Below are 21,501 nucleotides of genomic sequence, written 5' to 3'. Positions count from 1 at the left end.
CTACAAGATAGACATTCACTCTAAATAGAATTCTATTCATAACACTCCCCCTTGAATGTCTACTCAATAAGTAATGTGCCTCATTAAAACCTTAACTAAAATAAAACCCAATGGAAAAAACAATTCTAGAAAAGGAAAAAGAGTACACATGTTTAATAATACGCCTTATGGTTGCCTCGTTAAAAACCTTGCAAGGAAAACCCAGTGGGACAAAACCTTGTAAGGGAAAAAGAGTGCAACGCGCATTAAACTCCCCTGATGAGAGCATCATTTCACATCCTTGAGCCTTCGCATCCCAATCTTGTGTATTAGTTTCTTGAAGGTTGACGTCGGTAGAGATTTTGTGAACAAATCAGCCATATTATCACTTGAACGGATCTATTGCACATTTATATCACCATTCTTTTGAAGATCATGTGTGAAAAATAACTTTGGTGAAATGTGCTTTATTCTATCTTCTTTTATGAATCCTCCCTTCAATTGAGCTATGCATGCTGCATTATCTTCATACAAAATTGTGGGTAACTTGTCACATTTCAAACCACATTTGTCTCGAATAAGATGTATTATAGACCTCAACCACACACACTCTCGACTTGCTTCATGAATAATAATTATCTCGGCATGATTAGATGAAGTAGCCACAATTGATTGCTTACTCGATCGCCAAGATATGGCAGTACCTCCACAAGTAAATACATAACCTGTTTGAGACCGAGCCTTGTGTGGGTCAGATAAATACCCAGCATTAGCATAACCAACAAGATCGGAATTGCAACTATTGCTGTAAAATAATCCCATATCGGTAGTCCCTTTTAGATACCGTAATATGTGTTTGATTCCATTCCAATGTCTCCTTGTAGGAGCAGAGCTATATCTTGCTAAGACATTAACTGAAAAAGTTATGTCAGGCCTTGTAGTATTAGCAAGATACATTAGTGCACCAATTGCACTAAGATATGGTACTTCAGGACCAAGTAGCTCTTCATTCTCTTCTTGAGGTCGGAATGGATCCTTATTCACATCAAGTGATCGAACAACCATCCGAGTACTTAATGGATATGCTCCATCCATATAAAACCATTTCAATACCTTTTCTATATAGGCAGATTGATGAACAAAAATTCCGTTTGCCAAATGTTCAATTTGCAAACCAAGACATAATTTTGTCTTTCAGAGATCTTTCATCTCGAATTCCTTCTTTGAATAATCAATTGCCTTTTGAAGTTCTATAGGAGTTCCAATAAGATTTATGTCATCAACATATACGGCAAGTAAAACAAATTCCGAAGTTGTTTTCTTTATAAAAACACATGGGCAAATGGCATCATTTCTATAGCCTTCCTTTAATAAATACTCACTAAGACGATTATACCACATTCGTCCTGATTTCTTTAGACCATACAACAATCTTTGTAATTTGATTGAAAATATTTCCGGGACTTTGAATTATTTGCTTTAGGCATTTTAAATCCCTCGGGAATTTTCATGTATATCTCATTATCAAGTGAGCCATAAAGGTAGGCGGTAACCACATCCATTAAATGCATGTCAAGCTTTTCATGAACAACAAAACTAATGAGATAACAGAACGTTATAGCATCCATAACAGGTGAATATGTCTCTTCATAATCGACACCAAGCCTTTGTGAAAATCCTTGTGCAACAAGGTGTGCCTTATATCTTTGTACCTCGGTTTTCTCATTTCTCTTGCGTACAAAGACCCATTTATAGCCAACAGGCTTAACATCATTAGGTGTTTGGACTACAGGCCCAAAAACTTCACATTTTGCAAGTGAATTCAACTCTGATTGGATTGCTTCTTGCCATTTTGGCCAATCACTTCTTTGTTGATATTCTCCAACAGATTGAAGTTCAAGATCCTCACTTTCTTGCATAATGCTAGATGCAACATTATATGTAAAGACATAATCCACCATTATATCCACTCGATTCAAATTTGTCTCAATATCAATTGAATTTATTGATAGTTCCTTATTTTCTTGAGTCTCGGGCTCAGTGGATTCCTCATGAATCTCAGAATTTATTAAATTGTGGATTTCTTCATGAGATTCTTTCGTAGTGTCATTTTGATAATTTATTTTCCTTTTTCTAGGATTTCGATCTTTGGAACCTAATGGTCTGCCACATTTTAGGCGTGCTTTTGACTCATTAGCTATTACACTAGAAGATTGTCCAACAGGGACATCAATACGGATTGGAACATTCTTTGCAGGGATATGTGATTTTGTTATTCTTTTCAGATCCGTAAATGCGTCTGGCATTTGATTTGCTATTCTGTGCAAATGGATAATCTTTTGCACCTCTTTTTCACAAATAGAGGCACGTGGATCAAGATGAGATAATGATAGATTTTTTCACAAAATTTCCCGTTTGGTTTCACCAACTTCTCTCCTAATTTTGGAAAAGTGTCTCATCGAATCGACAGTCTGCAAATCGTGTAGTAAACAAATCCCCCGTTAATGTTTCGAGGTAGCGAATAATAGAGAGCGATTCAAACCCAATATATATTCCTAACCTTCTTTGGGGACCCATTTTGGTGCGATATGGCAGTGCTACAGGCATATATACTGCGCATCCAAAAATTCTTAAATAAGATATATTAGGTTCATGACCCAAAACTAATTGCAATGGGGAATATTTATGATAATTTGTCGGTCTGAGACGAACTAGCATTGTTGCATGCAAAATGGCGTGACCCCAAACAGAAGTGGGAAGCCTCGTTTTCATGAGTAACAGTCTTTCTATCAATTGCAGACATTTTATTAAAGACTCTGCAAGACCATTTTGAGTGTGAACATGAGCTACATGATGTTCCACTTTTATCCCAATTGATAAGTAATAATCATTAAATGTTTGGGATGAAAACTCAGCAGCATTATCAAGTCTAATAGGCTTAATTGGATTATCGGGAAATTGTGCCTGTAATCGAATTATTTGTGCCATTAATTTTGCAAACGCGAGGTTACGAGATGACAATAGGCACACATGGGATCATCTAGAAGATGCATCTATTAAGACCATAAAATATCTAAACGACCCACTAGGTGGGTGAATAGGTCCACAAATGTCCCCTTGTATACATTCCAAAAACGCAGAGGACTCAATTCCAACCTTTGTTGGTGATGGTCTAATAATTAACTTGCCTTGATAACAAGAAATGCAAGAAAATTCATTATTTAAAAGAATCTTTAAATTCTTTAATGAATGCCCATTTGAGTTTTCTATAATTCGTCTCATCATAATTGATCCAGGGTGTCCCAATCGATCATGCCAAAGTAAAAGTATTGGAATCGGTAACCTTTTGGTTTACAATAGAATGTGCCTCAATTGCACTAATTCTTGTCCAATACAGGCCACAAGACAAAGATAGGAACTTCTCAATAGCCCTTTTCTGGCCAGAGACATTTTTTGTAATGATGAGATATTCAAGATTATTCTCATCTATTGTCTCAATATGATATCCATTTCGGTGGATATCTTTAAAACTCAACAAGTTCCTCTTGGACTTGGAGGAGAACATTGCATTCTCTATGATAAGTATTGTTCCCTTAGGTAGAGTTATAGTAGCTCTTCCAGAGCCTTCAATTAATTTACTACTACCAGAAATTATAGTAACATCTGCCTTACACATATTTAAATGAGAGAAATATTTCTTCTCTTTGAATATTGTATGTGTCGTACATGAATCAACTAAACAAATATTTTTACAATTGAAATTTGATTCAAGTTTGCTTTGAGAGATATCCATATTTGCTTCACATGGTTTCACATACAAAAGAAATATACGAATAAATATTAGTATTTTCATAGAAAAGGAAAAGAAAACAAAGTTAAGTCAATGATTCAATAATGACTTTTAAAGCAATTTCAAGCAAATTTTGATTTTGATACAAACAATTATGTAGAAAAATAATACAGTCATATACTACTAAAATCTTGTTAAGTAAAGCTTCATTCGATCTAGATGGCTCGTAAACAGTAATACATTTTAAAAAGGTCTAATTACTGAATGTGTTTTTGTATTATCCACAGTTTAATTTTCAAAGATCATGTTAATAGATAGTAACTAAAAATTACAAATTTAATGATTGTAAAAAAGAAATAAAAACGGGTACTTCCCTGTGTTATGTCACACTTCACTGCCACTCTTTCAAAAAAAAAATTCATTCAATTCCTTTCTAGTTACAATTCTCCCTCTATCCCAAAATTAGTAAAAGACAGTAAATGCTCGCCCTCTCAGAAACGGAATTTTATCGGAAGTAATTATTTATAAAATCGCATGAAATGTATGTGTATTTTTGCGGCGAGATTTATAAAATAAATAATATTATTTTATATTAATGACTACTACTCATGTAAAGAATTGTAATTACATGATGTTTATTCACTAACTATTAAAATAAGCAAACATAAAAGTTGAACTACTTAATCATCTTTAACCACGGATCCATCACCGATCAAGTGGTCTATCTTTCCATCAGGGTGCTCAAAGAAGTCTGCCACATCCAAGTGGGTGATGTCAAAATTATTGTCAAAGACAAAATTGGCTTCATGGCCTTTATTCTTTAGAGATGCTTGATAAAGCTCAACCAAATGTCTTGGTGTACGACAATTATTTGCCCAATGACCTTTTCCACCGCAACGATAACATTTAGTTTCTAAACCATTTGCCTTTGGCTTCTCATCTTTCCCTTTCCACTTTTGGTGGTTATTTTTCTTTGGGAGTGATTTACACCAGAAAAATTTCTTCCTTGTCCACGGCCACGGCCATGACCATGACCACGACCACGAATAGGGCCACAGCCTTTTCCACGCTTAGCATAATGGGAATACACCTCATCCACTTTAGGCAATGGTGCAAGCCCAGTGAGTCGATTTTCGTGATTTCTCATGAGCAATTCGTTGTTTCGTTCAGCCACAAGGAGAAGAGAAATCAGCTCAGAGTACTTCTTGAAACCTTTCTCTCTGTACTGCTGTTGCAATACTATATTGGAGGCATGAAACATTGTGAACGTTTTTTCAAGCATATCATGGTCAGTGATAGTATCTCCACAGAGTTTCAATTTAAAAGTAATTCTGAACATCGCAGAATTATATTCAGAAACAGACTTAAAGTCTTGGAGCCTCAGATGAGCCCAATCATATCGTGCTTGTGGAAGAGTGACCAACTTTAAGTTGTCATATCTTTCCTTTAAGCCATTCCACAAAACAAGTGGATCTTTGACTGTGAGATATTCTATTTTCAACCCTTCATCAAGGTGATGGCGCAAGAAAATCAAGGCCTTAGCACAGTCTTGGGTGGATGCTTTAGTTTTGTCTTTAATGGCGTCTCCAAGACTCATTCCATCTAGATGAATTTCAGCATCCAACACCCATGTCATATAGTTCTTGCCCGAAATTTCAAGGGCAACGAACTTTCTTTTCATAATATCAGTCATAATTAAAAGAGGAGAAAAGTTGTACCTTAATTCTCAAAGAGCTTCTTGAGACGGTAGAGTCTCGTGCTGATAACTTGTTATAAGGTCTGAGTATCATGCTTCATTTTCCTGCCTTTATGTGGTACCTCAATATACATTGAGGCATGATTGAGGTACCAGAAGGAGTGAATCTTCTGGACCATTTGGGGGAGGATGCCATATGGTTTAAAGAGTTGGTTTTCCCCTTCAGGTATGTCTTGAGTTTTTTTATCTCTCCTCCAATTTCTATGACTTTTTCATGGTTTTGTAAATGAAACTGTGGTGTGTTTTTGCTGCTTGTTTGATTTCGACCAAGATTAGAAGGAGCTTCTTACTTAATGAGGAAATGGTGGTAGAATTGAAGGAACGTATCAAGGTTTATGAGTCTATGTTCGAGAAGATGTACGTGGAAAAAGAGACTTACAAACGTTTGGCCAGGTGGCTATCGAAGAGCTAGAAGAGGTGAAGAAGGATATGGAGAAGCAAAATGCTTTGTATATTGAGAGGGTATATCAGCTTGAGGCATTGCTTGCTAGAAAGAGGTTCGTTCAAGTCAGTTGAGTAATGAACATGCAAAGCTTCTGGATGGGCTTTCTCGACCAAAGTGCACGGGAGATTCCTTAAGAAGGCTCTCGGATCTTAAAAGGAGTTTACTAAATCCTTCCAGGCTGAGAAAGATAGGTTGCGGAGTGAGAGGGACAACGCGATCTGGGACCTCGACAAATCAAGGGCGCGGTCTAAATTTTCACCGAACATTGTCTTCCTCGAGTCTAAGTTGTCAAAGCTTGAGGGTGTCCATGCAAGGATCCCTAACTTGGAGAAAGAAATCGAGAACACAAGGAAGGCAGTAGAAATGACCGACAAGCTATGGATGTCTTCTCTCGAAAAAGAGTCCCCGGAAGAGTTGGCATTTTCGAACCTTCCTTAAGAGGATAGAAAAAAGGAGCATACTAAGCCGCACCCTCTCTCTTCGATCCCTCAAGTAGATTCATGTCCGTGTGCTCTACCGCCCTTTAGCAGTCTCTCAAGATCTGTAGCCTTCTTCCTTCCCGATTGGGGGTTAGTGAAGTGACAGTACAAGTGCAGTAACCAGTGTCTAGTGTTTTAGAAGTATGCCTTTTATTTATTTTTTGTTCTTGGATAGTTGTAGGCATCGTGTATATCTCTTTTTGCTAACCAGTTGGGACTTATGATTAATGAAAAGTAACTTTTCCCATATTTTCACTTATGCCTTTTAGGAATATTCCGTGTAGATGTTTGCAAATTTAGTTGTACATTTTGGATAGCCGATGGTATCCTTGTCTATTCCAGATTGTTACACTCCACGTTTTCATACGTGAGAGTACGTCGTAAGCCATTGATGTAAGCTCGGAAATGACATTATATTTGGAAGCAAATAAAGTAAGTTAATCATGTTACCTTGGAGGTTACAAATATTTAAGATCATAAATAACAAGTACCAAGAGGGTTGGAAAGCTTAGAAGCTAAACCAATTGGAGAAAATAAGTTTCGTCGAAAGTCGACAAGTTTGGAATATTATGACATGTACTTTTGGGTGAGACTAGGGTTCTTAACATATAAGGAGGTTATTCTATGAGTTATTTTAGTCATATGATAGTCATTTGCTACGTTTTGAAGGAAAGCAAGTTGTGGAGCAAGAGTTGGCAAAGGTCATCACAAGTTACATTCATAAATTTGCTGAAAATTAGGTCAAATGTAGCTGAGTTTTTCTCTAAATATACTTGGAATTATGGGGTGATCTACCTACAAATTAAAGATATATGAGTCTAGTTTCTAACACATTAAACCGTTTGTCCATATGACATTGGAGTAGAGAGATATTTGTATTTTGGCGCGACCGCGCAAGCAGCTCCCAATGGGACCACTTAGGCGGTGGTCGACCTACTTCACTTTATGAATGATTGGACGCCTATTTTTAACTTATTTTCAACTCAACTTCGTCTCCAAACTTCTCCTAACCCTTCTAAACAGATACCACAAGGGTTTGAAGTGATTCCAAAGTGATTACACCATATTTCAACATCAAAACATAGTTTTAGTGAAGAACAACACCTCTTTGAGGTTGTGTTATCATTGAGGATTGTTGTGGGCTGTGTTTGGCTGAAATTCCAAGTTGCTGCTACTGGCTAAGGTGATTATAATAGCCTACTAATTGTGCTTAAGCTTGCTTGTATGTTAGTTAAGTTGTTAGGATGATAAACTATAGTTGGATTAATTTAAGTCACTTCTATGGTGTTGTACTACCATTGAGTTGTTGTAGGCTGAATATAATTTGGATTTTGACTTGAAGTTACTGTACAAGGTATGTGTATTGTGTTCTTGCATGTGCTTAAAGTTATCTTGACGTTGATTAAGTTAAATGGATGGAGTAGACATGAACTAGTGAATAAAGTTACTAATTGAAGATAGTTGGAGTTGATGATTGTTTCCTTTGTTATAAATATATGGTATAAGGATGGAATAATTGATGAATGACTTCATTATTATGTTAATGATACTGTTAAGTTAATGTAAGAAGTCTATAAGGGGTGATATGGGTTATACAGATTCCAATCGGAGCGTGTCGCTCGTCGTGAAATAGTTGTGATTTGTTGTTGTTATATGATGTCTTGTTATTGATATTTATATGTTGATGGATTTCTCTGATTGTTGTTATTGGTATATGGTATTGGAGGAGGCCCTTGTTACCGGGGAGATGCTGCCCAAATTTATGTAAATGAGCTACTCGCTGAAGTTACAAACTTAGCCTTTGCTCAAAATTGATTTTGAATCTCCTTATACTATGATAGATTGAGTTGACTTGTTTGAAGAGTTGCTTGGAAGGTATTAAGGACTCAACGGGCTTAAGGTATGTTAAGGAACTTACTTCTTTCTTTTGGCATGATCTAAAGTGAAATAAATACGCTATTTCATAACGGATCTACTCCAAGCAACTAAGGGTGTCCGTGTTGTTCTTTCCTTATAAAATTATTCTAAGCAAGTGTGTATGATACTTGAATCCTACTGAGGTTCATATTGAGGGTATGGATGTCCATAATGTTAATCGAATGTGCAACGACCTTAAGTCACTCCAAAAGGTTTAGAACATAATTCCATGAGTCTAACATGCATTATACATAATATCTATTTTACTCTACCGAGCCGCGCTATAGTCGGCCAGGTACGACACCTATTATGCAACCACTGATCAGTTGGGTTTATCGAGCTCCATGTGGTCGGGTACGATTCTATCGAGCCTTATGATGGCCGGATACGTTTTACCATCCTCTTTAAGGCCGGGTACGATGTGATGATGATGCCCACAGAGGCATATGTTTTTAAAAGTTTATGTATATATATGTATTATACATTTTATTTCAGTAGCCCCCAGAGGCACTCAGATGTTACAGGTTGTATCTCCTCTATCTCTCATTTACATTACTCCTCTTGTTTATGCTTTTCTGCCTTACATACTCGGTACTTTATTCGTACTAACGTCTCTTTTGCCTGGGGACACTACGTTTCATGCCCGCAGGTCCCGATAGACAAGTTGACATTCCTCCTAGTAGGCTATTAGCTCAGCGGAAGGTGTTGGTGCACTCCACTTGCTTCAGAGTTACCTACTTGGTCAGTATGATTTGGACATGTATAGATTGGTATGGCGGGGCCCTGTCCCGACCTTTATGATGTGTATGTACTCTTAGAGGCTTGAAGACAGATGTCATGTATATGAAAGATTGTATGGCCTTGTCGGCCTATGTTCAGTGTACGAGTGTTCATTTTGGTCTTATAGGATCGTATGTCACATGTATAAGTTTGTATTACATGTTGGGTCGTCTTATGTCAAGTATTCCCTTATATTTTATTCTGGTCATATCATGACGGCCCTTCCGGCCCATTTATCCATGATGATATACGTTACGTTGATACTCGGTTGGGTAAGACATCGGGTGCCCGTTGTGGCCTTCCGATTTGGGTCGTGACACAGATATTTTGTCTTGGAGGGGCTTGCATCTAATTCCGAGAACATCATCTCGGAAAAAGAGTGCAATACTTAATTGTCCTGAGATTTTTTGGTCTGGTATATGCGGCATCGTTTGACATGTTTGACCCACATGTTACATGGCAGTCTGCCTTATGAAAGCTTCTAAAAAAATCTTGAAAGTGGGCATTTCCTTTGGCGGGAAAGTCAAGTGTTTTCTGACACTCTTACTTAGGATCCGTAACGCCAAACGTAGCATCCATTTAATGCATGCAACATGTGGTAGGACCCGAATATAAACGAAGCCTTCAAACATTATCGATGTAATGATGACTTCTCGGAGTAGTCCATGTTTTGTTTCTACCCTTGCTTCCTTAAACTCTTTTTCTAGCAACAACAAAAGATTTTGCATTCTCTTCTTCAAAAACCTCTATAATTCTTCCCTCAAAACTTCCCAACTCTAAACAATAGATTCCCAAAGCCAGAGCCATAACTCCACAGAGGAGCGACCATCCTCTATTTTTACTTCTGGTGCCATGGAGAATATTCTTTTATTATTGTCATTAAGACGATGGTAGTTTGTACTGTGTCTCTTCTTATGACAAAAAGAAGGACCACCAAGAAGGTGGACCTAGCATGCATCCCTCTAGAGCAGATGGTCTCAAACATTGTGTCAAAAGAACAGACTGAGGATCAAAATTCCTCTATGTTCATATATCATTCTCTCATCACCCATGATATCCTTTGCCGAGTTTAGGAGGACTATGGGTGGACCGATAGAGAAGATCTTGTCCTTGGAATTCCACGGGAGGATGAGAGGCTCACCAACCATCGCCCTGGCCACTCCTTCGTCTATACATAACCTTCACCATGGGATTTAAACTCCCGGTGGATAAAGTTACTACTGAGCTCTATGTTCGGTACAAAGTGTGCCTGGCTCAAGTCATTCCCCAGGTATGGAAGCTTGTTTTATGCTTTCGTCACTTGGCACCTAAGGCTGGTGTCATCAATATGACTAATAAGGGTTAAACGGCCATGATATTCGATTGGTGGATGACTATGATTGGAGATGGTTCAAGAAATGCTTGGTAGTGCAGACTAGGTTTATCTTTTTGAACGAGAAAATCTAGATCTCAAAAAGTGGAACCTTAATTGTAAGTGCTTTTGTTATTCCCCCTTTGTTTAGTTTAAAGATTGTCCTAACCCATTTGTGGCTTGCAGTTGTTGCGGTGGATCTCGAGGGGACACTTAACATTGAGGAAGATGTGGCTAAGTTGTTACAAGTTTGTACCAACCGCTTGAGAACTAGGAAGGACATTAAGGCCGAACTTGGGGGGGGGGGGGGGTCTTTGAGCGAACAATCATGGTAACTTTTTATTCGTTGTGAGTGTTCTTCTTCTTATTCTACTGCCCTTTTGTTTTTTCCAACGTGGATAGATCTTTGTAGGTATGGTTCTTGACAAGATAACCCTAGTAAGTTCCGTCTCATGGCGACATTCCATTTTTGGCTACAGATGCTTCTCAAAGAATCAAATAATTTCTCGTCGAAGCACCTCAGGAGGGTGTCGCTAATGCTTCCACACCACTACCTCCTTCTAGCACTACCAAGAGAGAGGAACTCCAGGAAAAGAGTTGCAGGTCCTAGGGTCGAAAGGAGCAGTCCCTGAGATGCTAACTAGGCTGTTCAGAGTGGCACCACTGAGGAGCCTATGTGCCCCGACCTTGTTTTAATCGACTCCGAGAAGGAGGATCCTAGACCCACTGCTTTTTCGGGGAAGAAGCAATGAACTTAGCCCGAATGAGAGGATGTAAGTTGCATGTATGTATAGTCTTGGGAAAAAGCTATAGAATTTGCCTCGGACTCCGAGGCTATACATTTCCAAGAAAATCCTTCTACACAGAAAGAGATCCAACTAGAGGCCCAGCCGGGAGGCACTATAGAGGCGACTGCCTCATTTTTGGAGGGTTCTGATGCTTTTGTTGCTGGTACACGTGGATAACATATTGTCAATTTCTCTGTGCCTACTAAGGTCTACCTTTCCAATGACCCTAGGCACGTCACATCTCCACGAGTTGGTGAGTCCCAGGGATCGCTTCGCGCAGTTAACTAAGATTTAAAAAATAAAAAATAACAAAAAGATAGATTTTTCTTAAAACTAAACATATTAAGAGCATTCAACAAAAATGAAAAAATTAGCACTATCACATATTTGAATAACCTCTAACGAATGATAACAAAAGTCTTCCCTTTTATTATTTTATCTTCTACTTATTTTTCAATAGTAACATTTGTTCCTTGATATAACTAGCTTCTCAATATTGAATGATCTTTCACAAAATAATCAAGCATCCCTTTCTCTATTTTTATGTTCACAAATAACATATAATGTTTAGTTTTACGGCGTGCACTATACATGTTAGGCAAGAGCTTCATGATATGAAGGTTTCCTAAAATAATCACCGTTTAAGATCACAGGTGAGTTCAAATAAGTTGGACCTGTTAATAAATAACATAAAAGAAAAATTGACTAAATATTAAACCAATGATAATCTTGACTGGAAATTGATGAACACAATGTTCTTCCAATAATCTTCACGGAATCTTAGCATTAATTCTCTGGGTAATGAAGATACGCAAGGAAAAAAGAGAAACGAATAAAAAAAATACAAAGGCATATTACAAAGAAAAAGAAGATAAGTAGTTTGTATACACTAAACAATCATAATATATTCTCCGAAAATCTTTTTCAAAATCTCATCAACAGATTCAACAAAGAAACTATACTTGAACAACTAAAATACTAAAGAAAGCTAAATATAGAATGAAAACAAAAAACAAAAGAAAGGATGGCAAATAAATAATGTAGCTAAAATTGGTAATCTCACGTGAATGTAAGGAACAATCTTAATATCAAGCCCACCAAAAAATTGCCATTGTATCTTAAAACATTTGTACTCTATATCGAGTTTTCCCAGTATGCGACGAAGGCAAGATAATAATTTTTTTTACAATTTACAATCAAAATCACCTCATACAATAGTATTCATCAATCTAGAGAAATCAAGCGCTTGATCTTTTTTATCATTCCGGATACAAGGAAATCTTCTTCCTCTATTGCCATATAATTGTCCACAATTTGTATTGTGGCAATAGGGTACCAGTTTGTAGAAGAGCGTGCCCTCATTAAGTCTTTGTTGTATACTGAAGTAGTAGAACTGTCTCATTGTTAAATTTTGTATCATGAAAGTTTTGTTGGTTACATCTCTGCCAAAAGAACTCCAAGTTCTATATCCGTCTTCACCACACTGGTAAATTAATGGGTAATTCAAAGGCATGAAACTTGGGAGTAAATATGTAATTCTTTGAAGTCCCTTTTTTTGTCGGATTCGCCTCTGGTTCGAAACACACTTTGAAATTTATAGTTGAATGTTTATTTCAAATGCTAAGAAGGGAGGAGAAGAATACCTCAGATGCTCTTCTTTCGATTGCAGCTTGTAGCATAGAATTACTGTTGCTTTTTAGAATGTGAACTAATTGAGGTTCTATCAGTATGCCCGATGAAGAATTTCTGAGACAAGATTGTGAGAAATGCGAGCACATGTACATTCATACAAAACGACTAAAGAACTGGAAAAGCAAGAAAAGTTGATAAGGGAATATATATAAAGTATTCGTTGTCCACAATTGTATTAACTGTGGCATGGAACTCGACATAGTGCACGTCTGTTAATGTGCGAATGGCATCAATCCTTGCACTGTAAATCTCATAGCACAGCAGAAACCTTGGATAAAAGGCCAACTCGATCATTCCCATGTAGTTCTAGAGCTGTCAAACCATTATAGCCTTTTGAACGTTAATGATGAATTGCCCCAAGTGACTATTTAACAATAGCAAGAAATTTAGATTTATTCTAAACTCATTCAAGCACATTCGTAATGTATGTTAAACTGATATGATTATGTGTATCAAAAAATTGATGTCAAGGCAAACAAAGAACCCAAAGTAACATACTTTATATGCAATTATTGGAATCACAACTACATAAAAACTTGTTCAATGTAACTGATGATACTTCCGCCAGTAAACTTCTTTCCATCCAAGTCAATAATGTGATAAAGTACATATAAAGGAGAATTCGAATGGCATCAATCAATTAAAAGTGTTACTTAAAATTCTCCTACACTAAAACGTTTAATGAATTGAGCACACAGTAGATACAAGCTTTCTTAATTGCAATGATTAAAGTATATTACTGAAGACATATTACAAAAAATAAAGAAATACATTGCGGCACTAATCGCTATTACTTACTTATTCTGTCATAGCACTGCAATTCAAGTCTATCATTAATATAATAGGTCAAAATTAGAAGTAAGAAGAGTGAAGGATGCTGGCTACTTCTCTTTCTTTGAGGTTGTAATGCATGAAACTTCTTTAATATTTTTATCCCAAAAGGATAAAATTCAAGAACTTAAACCCTAAAATCAGGATTTTTGTAGCATAATTGAGAAAAAACCTTAGATTTTGGACCCTATTTTGCATATATCAAAAGAAAACGAACCCAACAGAAAGAAGAAGAAATTTAACTCCATAGAAATAAGGCAGGAAATCAACATACATATGAACTTGCTGGTTAAAAGGATCATGGTAGGGCTTGTAAACCTGATTTTCGTATACTTTTCTTCGTCGACCGGGTCTCCGCTACCACACTGTATCTCTGGCACAAAAGTGATTGTGCAACACTTCGGAGAGGAGATCAGAGTACTCTCACCAGAGAGTAGGAATACGATAAAAGCCATAACATGGAGTACTGTATTGTGGTTTTGTTTGAAGGAGTAAGAGATCCTCAATAAAGAAGTGATGGTCGTGGAATCGTGGGTTTGGTTTTAGCGCCGATAAAAACTTTGCACTTCTTGAAAGACATAGTGGAATAGAGAAAAAAAAAATAGAGTAGAAGAGACTTTTTTTTAATCAGTGTCTTTTGTATGCGAAGTTTTAGTTTCTTTATGGTGTAAATCAGTGTAAAATGCCAAAAAATTGTGGGAAAAGACAAGTGTTATTCCTAGTCAAATAAAAGTGCCACGTATCAGGCTAATTTCCCTGTATATATATATATATATATATATATATATATATTAGTTTTTACTGTTCAAATTAAGGACATCTTAATTAAGTGAAACGTTTAATAGACGTTTAATCAAGTATCAAGAGAAAGAAATGTGTAAACAATAATTAGAATTGGGTGTCGAATTCTTTAAGCCGCTAAGAATTACTATACAATATGCACAAGAAACATGAGAGAATACCAAAAACACCATAGATAAATTGAAGAATTAACAAATTTACTGCTCTTTTTTCAGGAGCTAAGAGAAATTAAGGTATGCTTGTTTGATTGAAGCAAAATCCTTCATTCGAGCAAAATGACTCTAAATAGTTGAATTATATTAGACACAACCAAATACTGATGTGAAGGCTAAAATAATATCTGGCATGAATGTAACACAATCAATCCTAAGACTTTATTGAATCAACAACGAAACTCCTAAGAAGATAAATTGCTAATTAACATACATCAGCATAAGGGAGGGCCTCCATTATCTTCGGTTCTTCGTTTTTCTTATTTCTTTCAGTTTTTGCCCCCTTTTTCTTCCTACTAATTTTTCTTTACTCTTTTTTTTTTTCTTTTTTTTTCTTTTTTCTCCCTACACGCCACTTCTCCAACAAAAATCCACAATCAAATTTATTTTCTTCCAAACATCACGCTAAACATCCTAAAAATGCCTCCAATCATCTCAGAAACTTGAATATCCTTACCAAATGATTATTTTTCATATAAAATCCTCACTGAAGAATTGCTCCCTTGCTCCCTGAATTAAAAAACAAAGATCACCATTTATGAGTTATCACCAAAAATACAATATTTGTGAAATATACCTCAATCATGGTAAAAAGTAAAAACTTATCTGTAGTACCAGGTATTTAACCAAGCCATGTGAGACATATTTCTTGCATATCTATTTTTTAACAATTTATCATAGTTAATTGATATATTTGTTTTAATATGTTGGTTCTTAAGGTTACTTATTTGGATAGATGTAAACACTCGGTGTGAATAAATATTTACCCTTGAGTAAGTATTTACCCCTCATCATTGAACAAAGAAGGGAAATAATATTAAGAAATGTGGAACAACGAATCAATGGAAGGAAAAAATATATACTTATATAGTTAGAGTAATAACCAATCATGGACTAAAAGTACTTCAACAAATTTTGCTAACAACAAACAAATTCAGAATCTATACGAAAGCCATTGTATGATGTCAAATTGCGTTAGATGGTATGTCATATGAAACTAATTAGTTGTGGATATATGCTCAAATGAACGAAAATGAGATATCAATATAGCGCATCAATGGGCGAATTCTATTAGATTAGCACAAAAATTTATTAAGGACCAATACCTGAACAACCAAATTAGGAATAACAAAATTTCTATAAACTTAATGCGTAATTTACTATAGTGTTAATATACGAAAAGCCAAAACATCAGAGCACTGACATGAATCTAAAAAATTGAGACTTGAAACTGAAATACTGCATAAAAGGAATTAAATATAGTCAAAAAATGGCAAAAGAATAAAGAGTAGGAATGATGTTGAATTAGATCGTTATGTTACCTTTTTTCTAGTTTCGACTTGTTGATACTGGATAATTACTCCGCCCATAACCAATCAAGTTCATAAACTCAGAGTTTTTTTTTGGTTTATTAACAAACGATATACACTAAAGATCGGGAATTCAAGAAGATAAGATGTAATGTTAGATAATAAAGATGGAATTCAAGAGACACCATAACTGTTTTCTCAATTTGAGAAAGAAAAGGAATGGATGTGACTTTTAATTTTAAAATAAGTGACTGTTGAGTTTTTTTTAAATAGTAGATAAATAGAAAAAATAGAGGGAAACCCCAAAAAATGGAGAATAAAGATAAAGGCAAATTCTGATCATTGATACCTGCCACATCACCGGGCTAAGTCCCTCAATTATATAGATATATAGATGGGTAGTATGAACTTAGGGGAGCTGGTTACCCAAATTTCTTATGAGACTATCAGGATAAGTTCCTCTGATCTTCTTTAGTCATTTTGTAGTTTTATTATTCTTATTAATCAATCTTCTTTTTATGCACATCTCAACTTGCGTACCTCGAGGACCATGAAAAGAGTTTGAGAAGACACTGTTATAGCCAAAGAGGTGGTGAAGTTCAACCGGGTACTGTGTGTTGAGAACAAAACGCTCAATAAAGGAAGTTGATGGCCTCAAGGTCGAAAAGGCTGCTTTCTTAGCAAGAACCAAAGTAGCAGATCTAGGAGTATCGAACAGAGGATTCAAGAATATCCTGCTAGTGAGGCGGCTCTTAGGTTGCCCAGAGTAGGACTAATGAAAGGCTTTAGGCCCTTCAGGATGAGTTAGTCTCGAAAGTGAGCGAGGAGGTATGACTAAGGGAAGAGTGCTAGCTCCTAGTTAGAGGCCAAGGAACATGGGTTGAGTTCTAATCTAGAAATGGCCACGATAAGAGCTCGGGGAAGCAACGTCGATTAAGAAATCTTCCTAGGGGCTTTGTGCTATTTTAGATACTCGCTTTCTCTCCATGAGGTGCATATCAGTACGGTGAATTTACACTACGAGATTCCTTTTCTTGAAGGTTAGGTGAGGGATATTCGAAGGCGACTTGGTCTTCTGTAACGATCCGACTGGTTGTTTCATGAGTTACCGTTCCGTTTTTCACATTTCTGCTTCTTTTTGTGTTGTTCAACTTCATTTCGTCATATCGCCTTAGTTGGTTTGGGTTCAGAGTGGTTTTGTAGAGAAATGAGACATTTAGTCTCTTTTTGGGAAGCTTTAGTTGGAAAAGTCAACCAGAAGTTGACTTATGAGTAAATGATCTCAGAACTTGGTTTTATGGTTCGGATAGCTTCGTGAGGTGATTTGGGGCTTAGGAGCGTGATCAGAATATATTTTGGAGGTCCGTGGTAGATTTAGGCTTGAATTGGCGAAATTGGAGTTTTGACGTCTTCCTGTTGGTATTGGAAATTTTGATATCGGGGTCAGAATGGAATTTCGGAAATTGGAGTAGGTCCGTTGTGTCATTTGGGATGTGTGTGCAAAATTTAAGGTCATACGGATGAGGTTTGATATACGTTTTGATTGATTGCAAAATTCGAAAGTTTTGGGATCCTTAGGCTTGAATCCGAGAGTGATTTGGTGTCTCGGCATTGTTTTGAGTTTTCCAGGGATTGGTACAAGTTTGAATAGTGGTATATAACTGGTTTGTATTTTTGGTTAAGGTACCGCCCGGGGGCGTCAGGTTGAATTCGGAAGGTTGACGGGAAGTTTGGAAATTGGAGAATGCAGTTGAAGCTGTTGGTTCTGTCATAACCGCACCTGCAGTTAGGGGACCACAAAAGCAAGAAAAGGCCGCAACTGCGGTTGGGAAGCGCAGAAGCGAGAGTTGAGGCGCACCTACGAGCCCGCAGGTGCGGTGGATTGATCGTAGGTGAGGATGAGGGCTTTTAAGTGAAAATCCGTAGAAGCGGATATGTGTCTGCAGGTGCGGACCACAGGTGCAATAATTTGTCCGCAGGTGCGGAAATGCTTGGGCAGAAACTATATAAACCTGCCTTCGCGAATTTCACTTTTGTTCCACCATTTTTAAGACGGGTTGAGAGCTTTTTGAGAAGATTTGAAGAGGGATTCAAGGAGTAACACTTGGAGATAAGATTTTCGAATCCAATACTCGATTCTATGGCATTGTCATGCCCCGAACCTGGGGGGTGAGACCGGCACCCAGTACCTCACCTATCTTTGCGTACCAACTTGCAACTAAAGGACTCTGAACATATGATGTCATACTTTGTCCATGGGCCACATTGTAAGATAACTGCGAATGCTGACTAAATGTCAATATAAAACTAGGCCAACAAAGCCGTCATAACTATTACAGCTGACAAACCAACCAAAAATACATACAAGGCCTGCAAGCCCAACATATTGCACTAACTGACAGGATATGTCTACAAGCCTCTACTGATGGATATACTATGATCGGAACAGCTCCCCGACCTACTCATAACATATATACATATATATACAAGATGTACATAAGGCTCTAGACCCGGAAACTCCGAAAAGCATGAAGCTTACCGATCAAGCTGAACTCGGGCAATACTTATTGAAGAGGCCTACTCGTCTCTCTGTCTGACCTACACGCATGAAATGTAGCGCCCCCAGAAAAGGGACGTGAGTACGAAATAATGTACTGGGTATGTAAAGCAATATACTGTAGTTGGAAGTCAAAGATAATCTGAAGATATGCTTACCTACTGACACTGACTCAACTCTCTCAATATAGTAAGTAAAATAGCTGGCCGGCCCTATATACAAGCTAAGGATACTACATAGTGCTCTAACTCCAGGATGTCTAAAACAAAGTAAATACTGAAGGCTGTAACCACAAGAGAGAATGGAGAGAGACTCCTCGGTCTGCGGACGCGGCAGATATACCTCGAAGTCTCCGAAGGGTCGCCTCGCCTCAAGGATGGTAAGTCTGAGTCGAAGTACCTGGATCTGCACATGAAAAACATGCACAAAAAGGGCATGAGACAGCACAACGGTACTCAGTAAGTGCCAAACCTAACCTCGGTCGGGTAGTGATGAGGAAGGTCAGGGCCCTACTGAAGTTAAATAAAATACAAAGTTCGACAGTGTAGAACAGAGCAGCATAAATAAGTACAGCAGTAAAAGTAACATATGATATAAAGGACAACAACAACTATTACAGAGGCAAGGTAAACACTTAAAAAAAAATACGGCTCAACCCTAAGTAATAACAATCAAGGATCTTCCAGGATACCGTCCTGTAGTCCCAAATATACATATCCAATAGATCTCCCGGGATACCGTCTCGTAGTCCAACTCATAATGCACTAGGATCTACCGGAATCCCGTTCCATAGTCCCAAATGTAAATACCCAGTATTGGGGAATCTACCCAGTGAAGTCTCGTAGTTCCATATAACTGTGCAGGGGGATCTATCGGAATCCCACATCCGTAGTCCCAAATGTAAATAGACAAGGGGAGCTACCGGAATCCCACATTCGTAGTCCCAATGTAAATACATAGTAGCAACAGGAAAATATTCAGAAATGTCGAATTTCATATTAAGGCAAACAATTAATTCCAGCCTAGCATGCTGCACATAATTCAGGTAAAGCAGTTTGAGCAAATATAACAATTAAATCACTTAGGCATGCTTTTCTAAGCTAACAACAAGCTTAATAGTGCAAGTAATAAAACATGAAAGGAAACATACTAGTAATTACATAATGAAAACCGAATTTCCAACAATTAGCATAAGTACACACTCGTCACCTTACGTACAAGGCATTTTAAATTATTAAAAATACCAAATCCTAGGGGGAAGGTCCCCCACACAAGGTTAGGCAAGCCACTTACCTCGAATCAGCTCAAATCAATCTGAAACCACGCTTTTGCCACAAGTACTCGACTCCAGTTGGCCCAAATCTATTCAATTCAATTTCATAATGTAAATAACACTTCAAGTATCTGATTCTACAAGGAAATTCTAAGCTAATACACGAAATTAGGTAAAATGACCAAAATGCCCCTCAGGCCCACGTTTTAGAATCAAGTAAAATTTACATTTCCATAATCCTCACACTATCACGAGTTCAGTCATACCAAAAGTACCAAAATCGGACCTCAATTGGTCCCTCAAATCATCACTCAAAATTCTCTAATTAGTCAAGCCCTAACCCCCAAATTACCACTGATTTTCCTTAATTTTTCATACTTATTATGATAAAAATCACTCCAATAACGAGCTTAGGGACCAAAGACCTTACCCCAATGATTTCCTCCGAAAATCTCTCTTGAAAATGCTCCCCAAGGCTTCTTCCCGTGTGAAAAGAGGTGAAAATAGCTAAAATTCGCGAAGACAAGTATTTATATGTTCCTGCCTAGTTAATCCGCTTCTGTGCACTTCTGCGAGGACATGGTTGCTTCTGCGACATTTCACTTAAACTCAGCCTTCCGCACCTGCGACCCCACTTACGCAGATGCGGTACCGCTTTTGCCGTAGATCACCCGCTTTTGCAGCTCCTACTGATCCTCCCCATTTCCGCTTCTGCGGCTACGCACCTGCGAGACCCAACTGCAGGTGTGGGTATGACAGAAAACCAGCAGCTGAAGCTGCTCAAACAAATTCCAAATTCTTCCGACAACCTTCCGAAACTATCCCGAGGCCCCTAGGACCTCAACCAAAGGCACCAAAAAGTCTTATACCACTGCCCAAACTTGTACCAATCCTTGAAACACCTAAAACATCATCGAAACGACGAATCAACCGCGAATTCAAGCCTAAGAACTCCAAACCTCTAAAAATATGCTTTTGATCAAAAAGTCTATCAAACCTCATCCGAATGACTTGAAATTTGGCACACACATCACATTCAACACAACAGAGCTACTCCAACTTCCGGAATTCCATTCCGACCCTCGGATCAAAATCTCACTATCGAACTGGAAACTTCAAAATTCGACTTTCGACATTTCAAGCTAAATTAGCTACGGACCTCCAAAATACAATTCGAACATGCCCCTAAGCCCGAAATCACCTATCGGAGCTAACGGAACCATCAGAATTCCATTCCTAGGCCATCTTCACACTGTTCCGACTACGGTCAAATTTCCAACATTTAAACTCTCATTTAGGGACTAAGTGTCCCAAAACTCTCCGAAACTCAAAACCAAACATCCCGACAAATCAAATAGCAAAAATAAACATGGGGAAAGTAGATAATAAGGGATCAGGGCGTAAATTTTTAAAACAACCGGCCAGGTCATTAAATCCTCCCACACTTAAACATTCGTTCGTCCTCGAATGAGTATAGAGACATACCTGAAGTAGTGAAAATATGAGGGTAACAACTTCATATATCCTTGTCATGACCGTA

This window comes from Nicotiana tabacum, chromosome 5 (assembly GCF_000715075.1).
Source record: "Nicotiana tabacum cultivar K326 chromosome 5, ASM71507v2, whole genome shotgun sequence".
Taxonomy (NCBI): domain Eukaryota; kingdom Viridiplantae; phylum Streptophyta; class Magnoliopsida; order Solanales; family Solanaceae; genus Nicotiana; species Nicotiana tabacum.
Note: the sequence above shows the minus strand (reverse complement) of the source record.